This window comes from Palaemon carinicauda, chromosome 13 (genome assembly GCF_036898095.1).
Source record: "Palaemon carinicauda isolate YSFRI2023 chromosome 13, ASM3689809v2, whole genome shotgun sequence".
Classification (NCBI taxonomy): Eukaryota; Metazoa; Arthropoda; class Malacostraca; order Decapoda; family Palaemonidae; genus Palaemon; species Palaemon carinicauda.
The window spans coordinates 100377297-100402077 of NC_090737.1; the positions used below are offsets into that span (position 1 = coordinate 100377297).

The 24781-nt window shown below is 42.3% G+C and overlaps 1 pseudogene; it reads right to left on the bottom strand.

Annotated features, from left to right (window-relative positions):
* Positions 1–883: 883 nt before the first annotated feature.
* Positions 884–24781, bottom strand: part of LOC137652345 (zinc finger protein 83 pseudogene) — a 106089-nt pseudogene continuing 82191 nt past the window's right edge.

Genomic DNA, 24781 nt, shown 5'->3' on the forward strand with positions numbered 1-24781 from the left:
GGTATTATATAATCCCGACATTTAAGTATCCAGATGAGTGGCACACTGTCAAATGCCTTCTTATAGTCTATTCAAGCCATATTAAGGTTCCTTTGCCTTTTTCTTACAGTCTTCTAATATTGTTTTTTAATTAGCAATTGACCTTTGGTTCCATGTTTATTTCTAATACATTCCTTTTGTTCTTTTTCCATTTATATGCTTTGATCTAGGTGTTCATAGATCTCATCTCCTATAACTCCAGTGAGCCATTTGTAGGTTGTTGGTAGACAGCAGATGGGCCTACATTTGTTGGGGAGATCGGTCTCAGAACTCTTAGGGAGAAGAGAGGTGTTTTCCGTTGTAAGCCACTCTGGTGATTCTTCTTCTCCTCGTATCTTTTTTGAGAAGGCTTGTTCATAGGTGTGGTGTAGCGCTGTGATCTTTTTTAGCCAGAAATTTGGAATCTTGTCTACTCCTGGTGCCTAATCAGCTTGGGCCGTTCTTCCAATGATATTGTTTTGGTTTCTTCAATTTCATTGTCTAGTTCCTCTTCTAATTCCCATTGTTCAGGGTCAAACTCTGTTCCGATGTTTCTTGGTCGCCTAGGTGAAGTGTGGTTTCCATTTCTTCTGGCAAGGCTGCTTGGTTCTTCTGTACCTGTGCTAGAGCTTGAGGGAGAGGTTGTGGTCCTCTGAGGTGCTGGTGGTAATGGTCTTTGCCAGACTTGATCTGTATTTTCCACAGCATTTCCATGGGTCATTTCAAAGGGCTCCTCTATGGGACATTTGAGTCTTTTTAACATATCTCTAACATCCTCACTCATCTTTTGAATTTCTGCTTCATTAAAGTATTGATGTACAATGAAATCAAATTTCTGGGTGGTGAGCCTTGAGCTAGATAGACCGATCTTATTTGGGCAGTGATGATGGAATATTCTCTGCCCCTCATTGCATCTTTCTCTTTGTCTGGTAAACTTTTCTTTGGTATACTCCATGGCCCATATCAATAAAAATTCATCTTCTCTTTCCCATCTACTTGTTCTTTATACTTGTTGTTCACTTACCTCTCTCTCTTCGTAGTCACTCTTTGCTTTGGCCTTGGCTTCTTTTTTTAACTTTTCTATTTCTTCTTAAGGAAGATATTTTGGAGTTTGTGAAACTATCGATGCTCTTAGTCTTGTATTGGTGGCAGCAATTTTCTCAGGTGGTAAATCTGACTCTCTAATTTTTTCCTTGAATACCTGGTTTCTACGTCTGGCCCACCCCTCATACCTTGAGTAGGTGAAGCAGAAGAGGAGTACTTTCTTCTCTGCAAGGGACCATTCAATCTTTAAAAGAGTCTGGTTTTCCTTTTGATTCCTTACCTTGATGGTTGCTGGGCCACAGGATCAGGATTTTGCTGATTTGGTGGGGATCCCTGCTGGATGCTCGATGCACAGATTGAAGTTCCACCATTGCTCTCAACAACCCGCAAAGTACAGGGATGAGTTGAGGGGACCGTTTTATCCTGATTGGTACCTTTCCAGCATCTTTGCTCGACATTTTTTTTATTTGAGTTCCTCATTGTCTACGGCTTCTTATTTTATCCAAAGCTACCCTTACCTTGATTATTCAAAGTGAGGGGTTGCCCCATTCGCAACCTAAGGAACGCGCTCGATGGCCCGATGTGAAGTCACACCAGCGGCCAGATGAGAAGTCACACCAGTGGCCCGAGGAGAAGGCAAACTGGTGGTCCGAGGAGAAGGCACACTGGTGGTTCGAGGAGAAGGCACAACAGTGTGAATTCTAAAATGTCTTGCGAGATTATTTTTCACAGAAAATGCTTTTTTGCAGACACTGCACTTGAATGGCCTCTCCCCAGTGTGAATTCTATAATGTTCTGTGAGGTGAATTTTCTCCGAAAATGTTTTGTCACAGACATTGCACTTGAATGGCTTCTCCCCAGTGTGAATTTTAAAATGTCTTGTGAGATTAGTTTTCACCGAAAATGCTTTTTTGCAGACATTGCACTTAAATGGCCTCTCCCCAGTATGAATTCTATTATGTTCTTTGAGATGAATTTTCTCTGAAAATGCTCTGTCACAGACACTGCACTTGAATGGCTTCTCTCCAGTGTGAATTCTATAATGGCTTCTGAAATAACTTTTATGAGAAAATGCTTTGTCACAGACACTGCACTTGAATGGCTTCTCCACAGTGTGAATTCTATAATGACTTGTAAGATTACTTCTCTGAGAAAATGCTTTGTCACAGAGATTGCACTTAAATGGCTTCTCGCCAGTGTGAATTCTGTAATGTTCTATGAGAATCCTTTTCTCAGAAAATGATTTGTCACAGTCACTGCACTTGAATTGCTTCCCCACAGTGTGAATTCTATAATGACTTGTAAATTTACGTTTTGCAGAAAATGCTTTGTCACAGAGATTGCACTTAAATGGCTTCTCCCCCGTGTGAATTCTAAGATGTGCAGTGAGAACAACTCTCTTAGAAAATGCTTTGTCACAGACATCACACTTATATGGTTTGTCCCCTGTATGAATTTTGTGATGTGCAGTAAGACAGCTTCTCTGAGAAAATGCCTTGTCACAGATACTACACTTGAATGGCTTCTCTCCCATGTGAATTCTATAATGTTTTGTGAGATTACTTTTTTCAGTAAAGGATTTATCACAGATATTGCACTCAAATGGCTTCTCCCCCGTGTGAATTCTATAATGGTTTGTGAGACGACTTTTCACCGAAAATGCTTTGTCACAGACACTGCAATTAAATGATGTCTTCCCAGTGTGAGTTTCATTATGTTTTTCAAGATTAACTTCATTAGAAAATGTTTTGCCGCATTCTCTGCATATGAACTGACCTCCAGTGTGAATTAACAAGTGAGTGTTGGGGTCAACTACATCACAAAATTGTTTTTCATAATTTCCTACCACAAATGACTCATCTTTCGTACCATCATCAGTGTGAGTTTTGAAATAACTTTCCTGACATAGAGGTTTTCCCAAGCCATTGGTTTTTATCTGTTTCTCTTTCTGTGAACATTTTAATTCCCTTCTTTCGTTTATTCTGTCCTGTTTCCTACTAGATACCAACTGTATCCCATATTCCTCTTTCTCACCTTCATTTACACTCTCCTCCTCTTTATTGACTTCCATTTTTCTGATTTTAAATTTCTCCTGACTCACTGATGCATCAGTGTCAAAAGAATATTTCATGTCACCTTCACTTGACTCACATATTTCTGGTTCTGTTTTTGAATATTTAATGTCACCTTCACTTGACTCAAATACTTCTGGCTCTGCTTTGAATTCCATGTCTAAATCCATGAAAAGAGAGCCATCATTAAAGAGCACACTATCAACTAAATCATTATTTTCTAACTTGACAGCAGTGTGTGTACACGAATATTCTATTTCTTTTTTCACTAGAAATTCCAGTTCCTCAGAGTTCCTCATCATCTCCTTATTACAAGATGACATCCTCCTCAATATTATCATCAACAGTGTACAATGATAAAGCTAACACTAAACATCCTATTCTTTACATGAGTCTTAAAATATGAATCCTTCTTTCTTTTTTCCAGTCTTGTATCTCTTGAAGATATCTTCATTAGTTTACACAATCTTGCAAAAAGAGGTGGATGATTATTTCCTTTGGGATGAAAGGTCTGAAATAATAGAGAACAACTATCAGTGGAGAAGGGCATGTTAGAAATGTTGGAGTTTTCTGAAATAAAATTAAAATATTTTAAAAGAAGAAATTTTCAAAAAGAAATTTGTAAATTTATTTTTCCTATTCACACTCATTTGAGTCCTTTAATTAAGGAAATTACGTCAGCACAAACTAGAATTGGTCACTAAAATAGAAACAGATAATGAGTAGTTATCTGACTGGAGAGGGTGCTAGGCAAGCAACCCCAGGGAGCCCCCCCCCCCCTTATAGTAACCTCATAACTCACTTTTCATGCTTTGGACCAGAACTTAAAAAGGTAGTTTGAGGAGTGAAGTTGGATTAAAGGACTCAATTTAGTATGGCTAGGATAAATAATAATTACTCTTAAAATTTACTTGTTCCTACTTATTATAAAAACTCTTGTCATTTAATTAGGGTGAGTCACAGATAAGATGATTGGAAAGCCGCTTGGAATCAAAACTGGAAGGTTCTGTAATTTCTCTGGAAGTATTCCAGGCTTGATCTGTGGCAAAGCAAAAGCATGGCCACTATCACCACTTATCTGTTTATCATAAGGATGAGAAACTGATAGACCCTGGTTTGTACATGAATCATACCGTCCCATGTAATGAGTAATCTGGGGAAGGGACATCAGTAAGAATCACATATCAAGTACAGTTATCCCTCCTTAATCACGGGTTCAAGCTTTGTGGATTTGGTCATTTGCAGTACAGAAAAACCTATAAAATTACAAATTTGCAAGTAATTGGTACAAACCTGTAGCTATTTATTAGAGATTATCTTTTAGAAAAACTGGAAGACAAGCCATTAAGACTTTTAAATGAGACAGAAAATACCCAAACCGCTAGTTAGGGGGGTTATGAAGGGTAGCTGGGGGGGGGGGGGGTTTGCCCTATACCCCTCTCACTCACACACCAATGAATCCCAGTCACTTTTTGATTGTTTTATTGATTAGATGTTTTCTGGCATCCTTATATCCAAGGTCAATGATGCAGATATAATCTATTGTGAATAAAAAATAAAAGAATATTCAATTAAAACCATAATAGCAAAAATGTAATTTTAAAGTTAAATACCTTTCAGAAGACCTGTTCCTGAAGTACAGTAAAGCTAAAAATACCACTAGCATGGTAGGACACATCATGTCCAAGAATATTGGCAAGGATGAAACTGCCATCCTCACCTCGAGCCTTAAACAGATATCCATTTCTTTCACTGCTATAAGTGGGGCTTTTTGGTCAACAAATGCCTCACTGTCGATGGTACCAAACAGACGTCGCAATATGGCTAGTATTGGCCAATAAGCAGAAACTCGTGTCAACCGAGAGTGACCAATGCGGAGACGACAAAGAGTAGTCTCCCACTTTTGGAAAATCATGTAATACTTCCCGGGGGATATAACATTCGTTATTTCTCGGATCTTATATCCAACAAAACTATCCCAATTCTGTTGCCAGTTATTAGAAATCAAATTCTTAATGTTAGGTAAAGAATCATCACAAAGAATGGGATACCTTCTTGGTCGCAACTCAGCTGCAGCATTCTTTGCCAGCGAATCTGCCTTCTTATTTCCACACACACCTACGTGTGCCAGAGCCAAGCAAAATTTAACTGTTATACCTGTCAGTCCAATAATAAAAAGCAATTCTAAGATCTTTAAAACTAATGGGTTACTGGATTAAAAACTTCTAAAGCTTGAAGGACACTCCTCGCATCACTAAAAATAGGAAAATTACCCACCACTTCCAACGCTATTTTTTCAGTGGAAATTAGTATGCCATATAGTTCAGCAGTAAATATGGAAGCTGTTAGAGGAAGTGCACTTCTACAATTAAAACCATTACTATATACTCCAAATGCAATGACAGGATCGGATTTGGAGCCATCAGTATATATAAAAGTCAATTCCGTATGTTCTGCAAAATGTTCCGTAAAAAAGAGACCTGGCTTCTAAGTCAGTCATAATCTCTTCAACTCCAATAAAATATTTACAAAAAGATACCACTAGTAATTTCCATTGAGGCATTGATGATACTTTAAATGGGAGCACCTTCGTTCTAACTATATCAAAACTGTCTATCAATAGTTTCACAAAAAAAAAACATGAGGGTGAGGGTATTTTGGGTGTAACTCAAAATATGTTGAGTGCCTTAACAAAGCTTACAGTCTGATAGGCTAAAGAATTAAGAAGTCTTTGCAACCTAAACCAATATGGAATAATAGAAGACTTTCGGCAAAGGTCTAAGGGTAATTTTCCAGTGACAACAAGGAGGCTTGGAATAGGCATAATTCTAAATGCTCCTGTTGCCAGTCTGATAACAGAATGGTGCATAGAATAAAATATCCTCAACCGGCTAGGGGTGGCTGAGGAGTATATTTCACACTTTTAACTAATTTTTGAAAAAATTAAGGTTTTGTATAACTTTAAAATAGTTTTGCAATCTGCCCCCATGATGTATGGGACAAAAATTTTAAGTTTCAAAGCATAAAGACATTCTACTTTTAATGATTTCAAGTGAGGAACCCATGTCAACCTACAATCAAATATCAAGCCTAAACACTCAGCTTCACTTGCACATGGGATCTGTTGAGATTTGATGTACATATCCGGGTCTGGAAGTAATCCCAGAATACGACAGAAATTGACAACAGTAGTTTTGTTTACCGAAAACTTAAACCCATTCATATCAGCCGACTGAATAATTTTATCAACTGACAGTTGTAGTTTTCTCTCAACCATTGCCATTCTAGCTCCAGCAAATGATAGGGAGAGATTGTCTACAAATAGTGTTGAGAGAATATCTTGGAGAATGACAGGATATCCCATTAATGGCTAGTGCAAATAGGGTTACACTTAGCACACTACCCTGGGGAACTCCTTCTTCCTGACAATTCCTCTCTGATAGTTTCCCCCACTCTCACTTGAAAAAATCTACAAGAAATAAATGATTGAATGAACAATGGTAGTTCTCCTTGTAATCCCAAATTATGAATGGTTTTAAGTATACCATGCCTCCATGCAGTATCATCTGATTTTTCAAGGTAAAAAAAAAAAAGACTGTTACATGGGGCTGTTTAGAAGCAAAGGCTTAACAAAAAGAGGACTCAAGTTATATCAACACATCAGTCGTTGAGTGCATTTTTCGAAATCCACACTGGATAGGTGATAAAATATCATTCTTTTCCAGGTACCACATCAGTCTTGCATTGACAATCTTCTCCATGATCTTACATGAGCAAGTGGTCGATAGTTTGCTGCTAAAAACTTATCCTTACCTGGTTTTAAAAACACTAAAATAATGGCTTGTTCCCAAACACTTGGATAACTATGATCATACCATACTCTGTTAATAATGCATAAAATAAATAACTTGGTTTTAACAGGTACGAGTTTAATCATTGCATATGGAATTCCATCGGGTCCAGGGGCTGTATCATTACAAGTAGCAAGAGCAAAATAAAATTCTCTTTCATTGTAAGAATTGTGTGACTATTCCATTCCTGTTACAAAATTTAAGACTTCCTTTTCTTCAATGCTCCTATACTGGTGACCAGGAGCTGCTTCATGCTTGCACGATACATTTGAGAAATGTTCAGCAAGGGCATTACTAACCTTAGTTGCTCCAGTCACATACTGACCATTCACCTTTAACACTGGCAGTGGGTTGGGGGTGAATTTGCCTGTTATCGTTTTTACTTTACTTCACAGAGAAGATGGTGGTGTTCGACTGTTAATGGAGGAAATAAAAGACACATACAAATCCTGGCAAATCCATTGCAGTATAAAGGGAAAAACTATGGTTTATTTTTTGGAAGGCACCTTGAATGAAGACTTCCCATTGGTAATCTATGATCTAACAATATTTCCAGGTAGTTTCTCTAGAGAGAATTTTGATATATTGGGTTTTGGGTTTGTATTTTTCTTTGTGTTCTTTTGATCTAATTGTTGAGGTGGATAGTGTACCTCAACTTGAATTTCTAATTTAATTAAGTTGTCTTCCAGTTGGTCAGAAACATTAGCAGATATGATATTTATTTGAAGTCATGACTAAATGTTTCTTATGGAAAGAGGTGAGAGAGATGGAGGGCCTTCTCTTTTTTTATCAAAAGGTTGTGAGGTACCATGTTTATGCACCTTCCCCACTACAGGTACACCAAGTAAATTGGTTTCAAGTAGAACCTCCATCAAATCAGGCAAGGACACAACCTGAGAAAGTTTATACTATTGTTTAGAATGGGAGTGGATGCCTTTTGAATATCTTTCAGATCTTTAAATATCTGATTTTCCACACTTTCTGGATATAAATCTTCAATGGGACTTTCATCTTCTTTAACTATTTTCATATCTTTCTTTATGTAGGAAGTGAGGAAACTATTTTCATCAGTGTATTTTGGCAAGTTTTTCTTCAAGACCAGTGAAAAGAGTTGCCCTGGCTTTATTTGTTTATCAAGAGCTTTTTTATGAGCCGATTTAAATGTAACTCTTTCCATGGTCCTAATGGCCTGCATTTCTTTTTCAGAAATAAACTTAATACAGCTTTTAGATGTAACTGGGTATGCATTCCCACAATGTATACAACTTGGATTTTCTGTGTATGCTCCATGACTATTTTCTCCACAGTTGGCACAAACAGCTGGCTTATTTAGTTTCTCTTTGCACTTTTCGCTTGAATGACCATACATTTGGCAATAATAACACCGCAATGGTAAAGGGATGTATGGTTTCACCTTCAAAGATAATCAACCAGTTTTAATAACATCAGGTAGTCTACACTGATCAAATTTTACAATCAAAGTAGCAAGAGGAACGTGTTGTTCAACAACTCTCATACTACCTACTTTTACTAGTCCTTGACTTTTCAGTACATCGTCAATTTCTTTTTCCTCTATATCTAGCATTTCTGGAGCATATACCACACCCTTACTCTGGTTGAAAGTTGGATGTGAAAAGCATTTGACACTATGACCATCCAATGTTGAAAGTGTTGTTAATCTTTCGCTTTGTATCTTGGATAGTCTCTATCAAGAGACTTTCATTTCCCTAGGGAAGATTTTTTGGCTGCTCTCCACATATATTCACTATTTCCAAATTAGCTTTAAAAACATTCACATGTTCATATCTTCCATTTTCAAATTCCAAAATTAAAATCTTTTCATAACTCACTACTTCACAGTGACCAGGTAATACTTCTGCTTTTCTATATTTTTCTGTCCCATCATCATTTATTACTCTCTCTTTCTCTCTTCTTCTCTAGTGTGTTCTTATAATCTAACATTACAATATTAGAATCTGAGTTGGAATAGTCTGTACCGAGGTTCATGTTTGTATTTTCCAGGTCATCACCAGAGGGGTTGGTTTCCAAAGGAGGAACAAGCCGGTTATCCACCTCTTATCAGAAGATGTCAGTCCTCCTATCCCATGTGGCTCAACATGAGAAGAGGTTTCAGCGGGGATCAATCCTCTATTAGAGATGGGCTGCCTCTCTTTAGGTGGGCGTACACTGGTCAATGGGGGTAGTTATCCCTCTCACTGACAACTTCAATGCCTGGCATCACCCATTACCCACATATATGGGATGACTTGAAACCGGATCACTGGAGCCCGACTCTTAACAAAGTCTGCACCCAATGGGGTCTGCCAGATAGTGGTGGCGTCTAAATTTGAAGAATATACAGAAACTGGTCAATGTTCTAATATTGGTCGTCAACAAAAAAAGGGAAAAGGTTGAATACTACTAGACCTCCTAACCTCAGGGCTTGGGTATGTTTAAAAGAGACTATGTCCTTCACTGGCTCTCATCATGGAGGTCAAGTTGAGAAGGAAAAACCTAGCTAAGAGTCAGGTCCCAATCTGAGGGCTAACTAGAGGTACGAAACACTTCCTTAAAGGAGGGTGGTTCAAAATCTACACTCCGAGGCAGTGGTCTAACTTCTGATTGAGGACTAATAAATTCAACACTAAATAACAAGATACATTTCTGTTGTTGCAAGGTAGACTGTTCAAAATGATAACCAAGACTCAAAGCTCAAACGGTACTCTATCGTGGTAGAGACCAAGCAGGGTCTTTCTTCCCTGAGGTAGTGAGCTTTGCTCTCCTGGGAGAGAGATATCGAGCAACTAGAAGCCCATGCAATAACCTAAATCTTAGTAGAAAACTCCCTTGCCTGATGGAAGGCAAAAGATGAATTATGGGGGTATCTAGCCATCCTTTTTGTAATTAACTGCAAAATTCCTACTTGAGAGGGGAGAAGGGGAGGCATTGAATACCTTCCAAGAGAAAAGTCGTAAGGGCACTAGTGATTGTGGTGAATCTAATCTCTGACTGAGGTTTTATGGGCTGCTCAGGAAAGCAGAAAATCATTCTCTTGCTATCTGTGCAAGCAGGAAGAGGTCTAAGCACTATTGTGCCCGCTACCACAGCGGAGCTATGAGGATCCTCGATCACTATGTCATTGCCCTTCTAGAATGGGTCCTGTTACCTCATACTGGTTAACAGTACTCTAGCAGTTCTGGACATAAGATGTCCTGCGTTGATATCTCATCTGCAACTTCCACCAGGGCCACGACTTAGATTGGCTAGCAGAGGGAAAGACAGGTCCCTCAAAGTCCACTATCTGAGTCTGCCTGATTGGAATAACTGCTAGGAAAGTTCCTTGCCTGTATTGATCTGGGTTATAGAGGCCAAAGGAGCTGTCTCAGGTCCAACTCCATCTTGCATCGGTTAGACAGATAGGAGTCATTGCCATCCACCTCTAGTGATCCCAGGCTATAATCCATCCAAATATTGATCAGAACTAACGTTTTTCGACTTCACTGATCAGACGAGGAGCGGTGTTTTCAATGTGGTAAGGTCGTTGACTGCAAGGAATGTCTATGTCTGTGTGTTTTATGCTGTATGAAGGATACCCTTGTTTGTCTATTCTAACACCATTGTGCTTCCATGGGAAACACAATGGTGTGACGAAAGGGAGTTATTGGATGAGATTAAAAGACAGCAACACTTCACTACAATCCATGGAAATTCATGTGATGATGCCAATAGGTGTCGTGACAGGTGAGCCCCTGTCTCGGTAATGATTTTTTCCCTGAGGAGGTTGGTAATCTGTACCTTCTGACTTGGGCCTCTCTTTCACTCTGATCCTATAGGACTTGTAAGTGTGTAGAATCTTTGCCAACACCAAGAGCATCAGCTGCCACGAGCGGAGACTAAGCTAAGACTTTCCCCGGGGCCAAAGAACTCATACGTTCAGGTGCCCTAGCAGCCGCAGTCATGGGTGCGCCTGTAAGAAGTCTCGCTTGAGGAAGAGTCTTTTTTTCCTAACTGGGTAGGTAGTAGGTTGGCCAGGGCACCAGCCACCCATTGAATTACTACCACTAGAGATTTATGGGGTCATTTGCCTGGCCAGACAGTACTACATTGGATCCTTCTCTCTGGTTATGGTTCACTTTCCCTTTGCCTACACATACACCAAATAGTCTGACCTGTTCTTTACAGATTTTCCTCCGTCCTCATACACCTGACAACGCTAAGATTACCAAAAAATTCTTCCTCTCTCAAGGGGTTAACTTCTGCAATGTAATTGTTCAGTGGCTACTTTCCTCTTGGTAAGAGTAGAAGAGACTCTTTAGCTATAGTAAGCAGCTCTTCTAGGAGGACACTCCAAAATCAAAACATTGTTCTCTAGTCTTGGGTACTACCATAGCCTCAATACCATGGTATTCCACTGTCTTGGGTTAGATTTCTCTTGCTTGAGGGTACACTCGGGCACACTATTCTATCTAATTTTTCTTCCTCTGGTTTTGTTAAAGTTTTTATAGATTATATTGGAAATATTTATCTTAATATTGTTACTGTTCTTCAAATATTTTATTTTTCCTTGTTTCCTTTCCTCACTGGTCTATTTTCCCTGTTGGGACCCCTAGGCTTTATAACATCCTGCTTTTCCAACAAGGGTTGTAGCTTAGCAAGTAATAATAATAATAATAGCAATGGGGATCACCACTGTGCGAGAGAACCGTTAGGTTGTAACTGGGAGGCAAGGTGAATGCAACTAAACTTTATTAAACTAGGACTTGCAAAATTATATATGAACTTTCAGATTTATACAGATTGGTTTACTAACATTGCAGGGAAGATCAAGTTTTAAGATGAAAATAAGCAAAACCGTTACAGTGTATGAAACACGTGCGGTACATGGCTTCCCCCCCCCCCCCCCCCAAAAAAAAAACATGTGAAATTGGACGTCCTGCTCATGAGAGGTGTACTGTAGGCGGGTCATCTGGCAGGAGATATGCAGGTTTTAGGCGACCAATAGAGACCCATTCTTCTTTGCCCCGATTGTTGATTTAGAAAGCCTTCAGTGTACGGTGGATCATCAGGAAAGGGCCCGTTCAAGGGGGTTTGCTAGTGTCATTGCGCAGTAAAACGAGCGTTGCCGAGTACAGATCTGTTGGTATGTGTTGTATAATTGTGGTCTTGTAAGTCTGGTGACATGGAGTACATTTTCACACAACATCACGTTGGTACTTGAGATTGGCTGAGGAGGTTGCAGACGGAAAAAATTCGGCACGGACGACCAACGGGTTGCCATACACGCATGTACGGCAAGTGTTTCATATACTCTCATACAATGTACAGTACTGGTTTTGATTTTTTTGGCCACTGACAACCATTCGCACATTTCTTCGCAGCAGCCCCCAATCTGGAGTGGTGGTAACATAACTGTGGCCGTTGGGTGTTTGTAAAAGGCTAATAAAACCATAACAGTTAGTGTACGAGCATGCATGAAACACGTGTGGTACACCACTTTGGTGACCCACCTCATTTACCTATTCATGCTATCACACCACCTATGGGTAGAGCAGTATGCACTGGCAAGGTAGCACTCATCTGTGGCACACATAATGTCCATACTGTACTTGGCGTGCAGGTGAGCTCGCCCACCTACGCATAGTGCACACCTGTGACAGCACACCACCGGGGTAGCCCTCACCTGTGGCATGAGCGAAGTCTAAGCTGGGTGTGCAGGTGAGTTCACCATCTACGAGGTAGCACTCACCTGTGGAGCATGCAAAGTCCATATATTGCATGCAGGTGAGCTAGCTCCTAGTAGCGTGCTAAGAGGCACACTGTAGTGTTTTGCGGACTGCAGCCAGATGTATAACACACACTGCCTAGTGTATGAATGCTAACCACAGCCCAGCTTTTCACTACACAATAAAATACGGTGGAATGCCTAGAGATCTGGACAAAAAATAATAATCAATAATGAAATGGGCGCTGGGCACCACCCGTTAATTTTTTACTGGACAAGAGGACCCAGCTAAATCTGCTGAACTTTCCATTATCTTTTCTTGCCTTGAGCTTGATGAATAAACAGGTAGTATGACCGTTGGTTTAATTCTGGGGAAAATCAGCAATCTATTATAAATAACTCTATCTTCTCTGGGTAAGATTTCTTCAACCTTAAGTAAGCTGAAAGAACATTAGGAGAAAAAAAAAAAACAATACTAACAGTATTGGGGGAAGTGCCTTGGTATATGTATGTATTATTATAAGCTGGAATATAAAACACCCTCTGGGAGGAATTGTATTGAAAAAGATTATCAAAAAAATATTTCAAATAATCAATGAGAAAAAAACAAAAATGCAATGATAAGAAAATACAGGTCTTCAAAACCAGAAGGAGAGAGACAGATATCTCCATGAAAAGCTTCTTAGTAATCAATCCTCTAAATACAGTATTTAATCTACATATATAGGTATAAATAAAGACCAACATAACAGCGTAAATATTCAAATGTAATTTGACAGGTTACTTAGTTACTCAAATTTTTTTCTTCTTAGCCATCTTTTTTTTTTAAGTGATATTTCATCACAGCTGCTCCAGAGGCTGCCTCAAAGCTACAATCAAAAGGGACAACAAAACATCAAATACCTGTAATCAATTTAAGGGGCCTGGCCGGTATAGGATGAAAAACACAAAATCCTGAAAAAATTCACTGAGCTTCAAATGGCAATGGAGAATGCATATATGAAATACTTTATCAAAATTCCTCTTACTTTCATAGTCAGGGAAATTAGTAAAAGTAACTAAATAAACCATAAACATTGATCCCCACGAGAAAATGCAGTATTTCTTCTGTATCGTAAATTTTGATGATTATCATATTTTGATATAAAACAAATTGTGAGCAATGCCATCTGTATAGATTCCATGAATCACAAGACAAAGTATTACAAGGTAATTACACCCTTCGGGCTTCAGTGCTAGCACAAGCCTCAGATAGAGTACATGTACACATTTGAGTTTGACATCTGACATTCACTCAGTTTTACGTCTGCTTTTCTTGGTTTCGGCAAGAATTTCATCATGCTAAAGAGGAAAAGACAATTTCAAAATCTCGTTAACATAAGGAAGAAGAAAATTTGCTCTCTTACGAGTTCAGAAGTAGGTAATATTGGAGATATTAGCAGAGTTGGTGAAGGAGAGAGATGATGAAGGAGCAACCGTCTCGCCTAAAGAACCAAGATATTCAGCAAAGGGATCTTAATTTATGATTAAATTATGATAGATAACATTGTTTTATTTTATCAATATCCAAAAAGGAACCTAAATTCATAATAATCATGATCTATTAATAATGTCTTTGTAAAAATACTGTACAAAGAAAAACTTTGAACACCAGTATCTCAAAACTATACTTATTGACCTTCAAATTCTATCTTCTCCCTTAATTTTAAAGATATGCCAAAGAGGTAAATACAATTTCAACATCTTATTACCATAAGGAAGAAGAAAACTCACTCTATTAAGAGTTCAGAAGTGGGTAATATCAGCGATATTAGCGGAGTTAGTGAAGGAGAGAGTGTTGTGAAGGAAGGAGTGACCAGGAGCCTAAAGAACGGATTTTGAGCAAAGTGAAAAATCTATTTTTGGGTGAGATAGCCATGTCGTCCTGATGGAAGGTTCCTTTAGATATCTTTCTAAGGGATATTGGCTACAGTGATACTCCTAGAGAATTAACCGAAGGTTTCCAGAATTCTAACTCCTGGCGGGATTTATCCATAATATAAATTTAAGGATATCGCATAATATCAGGGGACGTATTTTTAGATACACCACATAGCAATCTTCACCCCAAATAGATTTAACTCTTTGAGGGGGAAGAGTGGCAAACGAAAGGGGAGCCGTTATCTCGGAACCTGGTGGACCTCCTATTCGCACTACTACCGGCCGCCATTCCTTTCTTGCATTTAAACAGGAATAACCGCAGATAGAGTAGTTTTGGGTGGGGTCATCAAGAAAAAAGGGTGGGTCCATCAGGACGACATGGCTATCTCACTCAAAAATAGATTTTTTGCTTTGTTCAAAAATCACAAATTTCAAGTAATTTGTATTTTTCCTAACAGTATTTACCTCGAACTACTTTCTTAAGAGTATCTGGGATCTCCTCCCAACCGACCAGAATTTTGTGTAGTTTACCCTACTCCCGTTTTCTATGTGGGGTAACCTCTGGCGGAGTGATACGTGCCCAGAGACGACCCGGGGTCAGAGAGCATGCTTGCTCAGGTCTCGATCTCCAGTAAGTTTTTGACAGTTAGGTTTCTACTAAGTCCTGTAAGGCACTCGGGGTAGGATGGGCAGGCCATAACCCGAAAGTAGTTCGAGGTAAGTACTGTTAGGATAAATACAAATTACTTAAAATTTGTGATTTGTTCCGACACGGAGTACTTACCTCGAACTACTTTCTTAGGCGACTTATACCTTAGGAGGTGGGAGAGTCGCACAGGACCCAGAGACCGTGATGAGGAGAGAAAAGGGGAACCTAGATAGGAGGCTAGGTTCTGCTGCCCCCCAAGAGAAAACACGAGAAATAGGGAAAACTACCCAAAAAACTATCTTAGTGTCTAAGTAACTCACCTCTGTAAAAATCCTTGGAGATGTATTCATTCACCGACGATGTATCCCATGGCAGTTAAAGGATTTTAGGGTCATTTCAGGGAAGGTAATAGGAAAAAAAAAAAAGGGGGGGTAAGGAAGGAACCTGTGTCTCTTGGACTTACTGCCCGTGGTTTTCCCTGGGGCTACACCTTTAAATCATTTGAAGCGCGGAAATGACGGGACCGAGAGAGAATCCGTCCAGGGATCTCCTCGAACACTCCTTCAAGTAGTGAGCTGTGAAGGTTGACTGACTAGCCCATGTACCTGCCCTCAGGATTTGGCCGACTGCCATGTTCTTCTCAAAGGCCAAAGAAGTACTAAGCCCTCTGATGTCGTGGGGTCTAGGCTTCCCCGGAAGAGGAACCCCTGCACTACTGTAGGCTCTCATGATCACCTGCCGTAGCCAGAAGGAGATCGTATTCTTGGAGACTGGCTTCTTTACTAGTCCTGAGGAGACGAACACACTCTTGATTTCAGGTCGAAGTCTGGCTGTCCTCTCTAAGTACTTCCGTACCGCTCTGACAGGGCACAGAAGCAAGTCCCTCGGGTTGTCCGAAGGAGGGACTGCCGGCACCGAGAATCCTTCAAACTTGGGGTCCCAGACCGCTGGATTCTGGGTCTTGGCCACAAAGGATGGTATGAACCTGAAGGTAGCTTCACGCCAGCCCTTCGAGTGTGACACCTCATACGATAGTCCATGAATCTCCCCTACCCGTTTTGCTGATGCCATCGCTAACAGAAAAACTGTCTTGAAGGTGAGCTCTCTGTCCAAGATGTCCTTTAGGGGTACGAAAGGAGGTTCTGACAGCATCTTCAGGACTCTAGCCACGTCCCACTGGGGCATCCTAACGGCCTGAGGGGGGCACGATTGCTCGAAGCTCTTGATAAGCATCGAGATGTGTCTGGAGGTACCCAGGTCGATGCCCTTCAGGAGGAAAACTTGTCCCAGGGCAGCCAGGACTCCTTTAACGGCTGGGATGGACATGTTCACCTCGTCCCTGAGATAGACTAGGAAGTCAGCTATCTCCGGGATGGAGACCTGCAACGGGTTGATGTTCTTCGAGATTCACCACTTCGTGAAGGTAGCCCATTTTGCCTGGTATACTGTGGCTGACGAACGTCTCAGGTACCCTGACATCCTTGTTGCCGTCTTCGCCGAATACCCTTCCTTCCCCAGGAGACGCTCGATAACCTCCACGTGTGAAAGCAGAGGGACCGAGGGTTTTCGTGGAACCTTTGAAAGTGCGGTTGCCGGAGAAGGTCTGGTCTGTCCGGAAGGGGCCAAGGTGGAAGGCGCGCCAGATCCTTTAGATCCGCGAACCACTCTCTCTCCGGCCACCAGGGCGCTACCAAAGTCATCCACAGGTTGTCCACTCGCCTCAACCTGTTGAGGACTTGCCTGAGCGTTCCGAAGGGAGGGAAGACGTAATCGTCGCGGTTGTTCCAAGGGTGTTGGAAGGCGTCCTCGAACGCCGCCCCCGGATCTGGCACAGAACAAAACACGGGGAGCTGTGCGTTCAGTTTCGTGGCGAAGAGGTCTATCACTGGCGAGCCCCACTTCTGAATGAGAGTCTTGGCCACTTCCGGGTGCAAGGACCACTTGGACCCTACAACTTGACCCATTCTGCTGAGGCCGTTGGCCAGGACGTTTCTCTTCCCTGGGATGAATATGGCCGAGATCTTGATCTGCTCTATTTCGGCCCATTCCAGAAACTCCGTGAGGTCGCACAGCTCCTTTGATTTCAGTCCTCCTTGCTTCTTTATGTAGGCCACCACCGTGGCGTTGTCGCACATCAGTGCCACGGTGTCTCCCCGGAGCCGATGGACGAACTCTAGGCAAGCTCTTCGCACTGCCATAATTTCTAGCACGTTTATGCGCAGGTTCTTCTCTTCGGCTAACCATCTTCCTCTTGCTGTGATGTCGAGGAGATGAGCACCCCAACCCTCCTTGGATGCGTCCGTGAACAGGAGCATCTCCGGAGGGTCGGCTGCGAAGGGCATCCCCTTGAGGGTGTTCGATCTGTCGTGCCACCACTCTAGGACTTCCTTCGTCTCTGGGGACATCAGGACCACCTTGTGCGGGGAGTCTCTCTGGTTCCAGGTCTCCTTCAGGTTCCATTGTACTTCCCTGAGTTTGAGTCTCCCCTGTGGGACTAGCTTCTCTAACGACACGAGGTGGCCTATCAGTCTCTGCCAGTCCTTGGCTCTCCTGGGCTGGTCCGACAGGAAGTGCCGGAGGATCTGGTCCAAGTTGTCCAGTCTCTCCACGGAAGGGAAGGCTCTCGCCAACCGGGAGTCCAGGACCATCCCGAGGTAGTTCATCCTGGTGGAGGGTATCAGTTGGGACTTCTCCAGGTTGATGATGATACCCAGGACGTTGAAGAACTGCAGGAGCTTCGCGCCTTCCTCCCTCAGTACTTCCCCTGAGGCTGAAAGCAACAACCAGTCGTCCAGGTACCGAATCAGGCGGATACCCTGTTCGTGTGCCCAGGCTGAGACTGTTGCGAAGACCTTCGTGAAGATCTGAGGGGCTGTGGACAGACCGAAGCAGAGGGTCTTGAACTGCAACGTTTGGGTACTCCATTTTTACCCTTAGGTACTTCCTGCTGGAGAGGTGAACAGGGATTTGGAAGTACAGTATGCGTCCTTGAGGTCTATGGACATCATGAAGTCTCCCTCCCTCAAGGCCGCTAGGACCGACTTCGGAGTGTCCATCTTGAAGTCGGTCTTGCACACGAACCTGTTGAGGGCTGAGAGGTCTATGACTGGTCTCCAGCCCCCTGTCGCTTTCTCCACCAGGAAGAGTCTGCTGTAGAACCCTGGACCCGGGTTCTTGACTGGTTCTATTGACTCTTTCGCCAGCCTCGCAGAGACCTCTTCTTGTAGGGCCGTCCTTCTCAAGGGGTCTTTGGGTGCCAACCATTCCGCCTGCAGATCTGGTATCAGAGGTGGGGGGGTCCGCCAGGAAGGGCAACCTGTACCCTTCTTTCAGAACTGTTACGGTCCACGGATCCGATCCGTGGTCTCGCCATGCTTGCCAAGAATGTTTGAGGCATCCCTCCACCTGAGGCTTCGGCAGGAGTAGGGGGCCTCTCTCCCTATCTCCTTCAAGAGGCGCGGCCTGAACGACCTCTTCTGGCGGCCGAATAGGAAGGCCTGAAGGCTGATGCCAGGACGTAGTAGGGGCGTCTCTCCTGGGATGGCTAGGTGAGGCGAGAGGAGGGAGAGAGACGTCGGAGGATGTCCTTCTATGGGCAAGTCTTCTCGCTGGAGGGGGTCTGGGTTCTCCCGCATCCTTTAGCTTCCTAACCCCCTCTACCGTCTCCTCCACCGCCTTCAGGGGGAACACTGTCGTCCCACAGTGGCAGGCTCCTCAGGGACCTAGCTTCTCTGTCAGGGAGCCTCCTGACGAGCTTGTTGAGTACAGTGTGCCTCTTTCGCAGTATCCAATTGGCGGCCTGCACGATTGATTGGTAGGAGGAAAGGAACTTCAGGGCCTTGCCTCTCGAGCTAATCAGCTCCTTCAACAAGGCCTGGTTCTCCGGGATTGCGAGGTCGTGCAAGGTTTGGAACCCCACCAGCGTGGAGGCCCACCAATCCAGCCACGATGACACGTGCACCAGGTCCTTGGCCAGCTCCTCCATCATGGACGTTTCCGCAGGGGAGAAACAAACTTGGGCGGTGGTAGCCCTCTCCTCTGCTGCTCCTTGTCCCAGGACGGGGACTGCTGGTTCCACCGTACAGGGAGCCGCGCGGTGTCCTTCGGGAAGGTAGAACCGGCTCTGTGTCTTCAGGCCCTGAAGAAGTTTGGAGGCGCTCTGGCTCTTGGGAGCTTCCGCGTGGTTGGCCACGGTCCTGTCAACGTGCGCCATGCCCAGCTTAACATCCCTAGCCAAAGGAAGGGCTAGCGAGGGCCTCTGTTGCACAGGTGCATCCAGCAGCCTGCTGAGGCTCGAGAGCCAGACTTCGTCAGTGGAGGCCTCAGGTTCGTCCAGCCTGTAGCGACGCCTAATGAGGCCTATCACCCGCCTGTAGGCTGAAACTTCCGCTGCCGAACCTTCTACACCGTCCTCTACATTCTCCGTCGGACGCTCCGGTGCTCGTGATGGAGTACCTCCGACAGGGGGAGCCGCACGGGGAGGAGGCATCTTCTTGGAGTGGTCCAGTCTCGGCGGTTCAGGGTGAAGGATGGGCATCGCCGTAGGGACGGAGGCCTCCGTCCTGGATTTCTCTCTTCTTCCGGAGGACCAGGGGTCTGCGGGCTTGCCCGTCGAGGGAAGGAGTCTCTCTCGTTCCGGATGATTCGTCGTAGATTTTGAGGCCGGGACGCGGCTGCCAGACCGAAGAGGCAACTTTCTCCGCTGGGCGGATGGAGTCGGAATTCGTCGTGACAAATCTTACTGGTGAGCGGGACCTAGGGAGCCATCCCGAGGTGCTCGGTACTGCTGAAGCCCCCAGGAGTTGGCTACGGGGAATGGCGACCCGCACCCATTCTTCCTCCGGCGAGTCGCTTCTCCTATACAGTGAGCCCTCGCTACTTCGCGGTTCAACCATCGCGGATTCACCACTTCGCGGGTTTTTTTCATAACCCATATACAGTATATATACATATCGCGGATTTTCCGGAAATTTCGAAAATACCGCGATATCTGAAGACCCCAAATACGATATTTCGTTACCTGTAATTCCATTAATACTGTAATTAGTAATATCTGCTCTTACTGATTGTTCATTGCATTACATATGACATATAATTCAGCACAGAAAGAAATAAAACACGAAGAGAATGTGATCATACGATAATTCAGTACTGTACTGTATACAGTACGTAGTAAAATTAAATCGAACATGAAACGCAAATCAGATGCAGTCATACCATATTAGAATGGTGTAAGGCTGCTGATGGCTACTACTGTACTACAAATGTAATGGATGTGCATCTTTTCCATGAATCTTTTGTATGTATACGTACGTAGTACTGCATCCAATAATATTCTTTGTTGCAAAAAACACATCTCGAATAAGCGTACGAGAGAGAGAGAGAGAGAGAGAGGAGAGAGAGAGAGAGAGAGAGAGAGAGAGAGAGAGAGAGAGAGAGAGAGAGAGAGAGAGACATATCCTACAACAAAACAAACGTAAAATAGCGTACATAAAGCTGTATTATTATTATTGTTATTATTATTATTATTGTTGTTGTTGTTATTAAAATTATTATTGTTATTATTATTATTATTATTATCATTATTATTATTATTATTATTATTATTATTATTATTATCATTATTTATTATTATCATTATTTATTATTATTATTATTATTATTATTACTGTACAGTATACGTAGGGTACCTTGTACTTTGAATTGGTAACCTATGTAGCATATAAGACGGGTTGTGATTGGTTCAAGCGCTGATAGATGACGAATCAGAACCCAAGTTTTGTTATCTAGCCTGTGATTGGTGTTTTGCCCGCATCTCCAACCCGCAGCATCTACGTATTCGCGGTCACTTTGTCTCCCGCCGTATCGCTGTGTAGATGTTGTTAAGTTATTGTGGACTTTAATCTGTGCTGTGCGTGACTGTTTTAAGTTGAACTTTTTGTTGAACTTTCTGTTAAACCCTACTGTACAATGCCTCCCAAGCGTTCTGCTTCTACTAAGGCTGGTAGTGAGCCTAAACGCCACCGAAAAATGATGACGATTGCTGAGAAGGTGACACTTCTCGATATGTTGAAAGAAGGCAGAAGTTACGCGGCCGCAGACCTCGAAGACCTGACGAAATCGGCCAGTGAAGAAGACAGTGAAACACAGGAAGAGATCCAAGAAATTGTCGAAGAAACGGGCTTAACATTAGAACGGCTTGCCAAGCTCTGCAACCTTGCGAAGTTGAGAGAATTGTCGCAAGAGTGGGACGAGGATATGGTTCGTTCTATGCAATTCTGCAACAAAATCGATGTAGACATGACTCCCTACAGGATGCTCTTAAAGCGAAAAAAGAAGCAGCGGCAGCAACTTCCGATCACAATGTTCTTCCAGCCTCGCAAAAAAGAGCCAGTTCCTCCTGCTACTATGCCTTCGGAAGAAATTGAAGAAGTGTCCCAGGAAGAAGTTGAAGATGTGTCCCAGGAAAAGACACCTCCGTCTGAAGAGACGTAAAATACTATCATTGGCTGCACAGTAGAAGACATCATCAGCTTCATCATCATCATTTCTACTGTGCAGCAAATTCATCGCCATCATCATTCAAGTTTTTCTTGAACTTCTTTCGTGGTGAGTACAGTAACCATCTTTATTTTTTACTTTAATATTCTAACATTTTAATATTTGTGCCTGTTTTAGTTTAGTACTGTATGCATTAAGTTAAAGGGAAGGTTTTAAAAGTCTGAAGAGTATACATGTTGTAACCTATCATATTTTTTTTGTTTAAAATTTACATTTCCGTACGTAAAAAAATCTTTCTCTCTCTCTCTCTCTCTCTCTCTCTCTCTCTCTCTCTCTCTCTCTCTCTCTCTCTCTCTTGTAAATTGTTTTCCTGCTTTGCTACGTACAGTATGTATTGTATGATTTTATATAGATACGGTAAATAATATTTGTAATAACATATTTTCTAAAAGCTTTTACTGTAAATATCATTTATCACTTTCATCATGCGCGTTAAATGCCTTCTTTGTTTACTGAGCGTGGTTGTTTACTGAGCGTACTTTATGACGCCGTCGTTTCAGGCGGCGTCATAAAGAAAAACATTTCATTTGGAAGTCCTAAGAAAAATTAAGTAAAACATTGGTAATAACAAAATCAACATACAGTGAACCCTCGTTTATCGCGGTAGATAGGTTCCAGACGCGGCCGCGATAGGTGAAATTCCGCGAAGTAGTGACATCATATTTACCTATTTATTTAACATGTATATTCGGACTTTTAAAACCTTCCCTTGTACGTAGTACTGTTAACAAACCACCCTTTAATGTACAGAACACTTAATGCATGTACTACAGCACCCTAAACTAAAACAGGCACAAATATTAAAGGCGATTTTATATCATGCGTTTCCTAAACACCTAAAATGCACGATAAAAAATGGCAACCAATGTTTTGTTTACGTTCATCTCTGATCATAATGAAGAAACAAACTCATTTAGTGTACACATATATGTATAGGTTAGTTTTTGCATCGATTATATTGATTATACAGTATGTTGATTTTTTTATTACCAATGTTTTACTTTACGTATTTTTCTTAGGACTTCCAAATGAAATGTTTTTCTTTATGACGCCGCCTGAAATGACGGCGTCATAAAGTACTGTACGCTCAGTAAACAACCACGCTCAGAACAAACAAGGCATTTAACGCGCATGATGATAGTGATAAATAATGATACAGTACAGTATTTACAGTAAAAGCATTTACAAAATATGTTACCTTACAAATATAATTTACCGTATCTATATAAAATCATACAGTACTGTACAGTACATATTGTACGTAGCAAAGCAGGAAAACAATTTACGAGAGAGAGAGAGAGAGAGAGAGAGAGAGAGAGAGAGAGAGAGAGAGAGAGAGAGAGAGAGATTGTTTTACGTACGTACTGTAAATGTAAATTTTAAACATAAAAAATCAATTTACGAGAGAGAGAGAGAGAGAGAGAGAGAGAGAGAGAGAGAGAGAGAGAGAGAGAGAGATTGTTTTATATACGTAAATGTAAATTTTAAACAAAAAAAATATGATAGGTTACAACATGTAGACTTTTAAAACCTTCCCTTTAACTTAATGCATACAGTACGTACAGTACTAAACTATAAAACAGGCACAAATACAGTTTTAGAATGTGAGAATATTAAAGTAAAAAATAAAGATTGTTACTGTACTCACCACGAAAGAAGTTGAAGAAAAACTTGAATGATGATGGCGATGAATTTGCTGCACAGTAGAAATGATGATGATGAAGCTGATGATGTGTTCTACTGTGCAGCCAGGTAGTATTTTACGTCTCTTCAGACGGAGGTGTCTTTTCCTGGGACACCTCTTCAACTTCTTCCTGGGAAACTTCTTCAATTTCTTCCGAAGGCGTACTAGCAGGAGGAACTGGCTCTTTTTTGCGAGGCTGGAAGAACATTGTGATCGGAAGTTGTTGCCGCTGCTTCTTTTTTCGATCTAAGAGCATCTTGTAGGGAGTCATTATGTCATCAACCTTGTTGCAGAATTGCATCGACCCGAACCATATCCTCGTCCCACTCTTGCAACATTTCTTTCAACTCCTTCGCATGGTTGCAGGCCTTGGCAAGCCGTTCTAATGTTAAGCCCGTTTCTTCGACATTTTCTTGGGTCTCTTCCTGGGTTTCACTCTCTTCTTCGCTTGCCGATTTCGTCAGGTCTTCGAGGTCTGCGTCAGTTAGGGGCTGGGAATGGCAGTCCAACAACTCGTCGACGTCTTCAGTCGTCATGTCGCCAAACCCGTCACCTCCAATTATGGCAGCCAACTGCACAGATTTGCATATTGCAGAGTGTTGGATTTCAGCAGGTGTAAATCCCTCGTCGTCGTAAACAATCTGGGGCCACAACTTCTTCCAGCTCGCATTCACAGTTGCAGGTTTCATCTCTTGAAGTGCCTTCTGAATATTCTGCAGGCACGTGGCTATGGTGTACTGCCGCCAGTACGCCTTCAAGTTAAAATCTTCATCCTCATCATCTTGGGCAGCATCCACACACGCAACGAGGTCCGCCAAGGTGTTCTTCGTGTAGAGGGCCTTGAACGCCCTGATAACCCCCTGGTCCATCGGTTGAATTAATGACGTGGTGTTGGGTGGCAGGAACTCAACCTGAATGCCCTCATGCGACAGGTCAGTTGCGTGTCCACCAGCGTTATCCATAAGGAGAAGGATCTTGAATGGCAAGCACTTCTCTAAGAGATATTTGCTGACTTGCGGGATAAAACACTGATGGAACCAGTTGGAGGTCAGCATCTTCGTAATCCATGCTTTTTTGATTATGCATCCAGTACACGGGAAGGAGATTCTTATTTTTATTTTTCAAAGCGCGAGGATTTTTCGACTTATAAATAAGCCCCGGCTTTAGCAAAAATCCAGCAGCATTGCCACACATCACGAGGGTAACGCGATCCTTGAATGCTTTAAAGCCAGAGGCTTTGGCTTCCTCTTTGAACAGGAA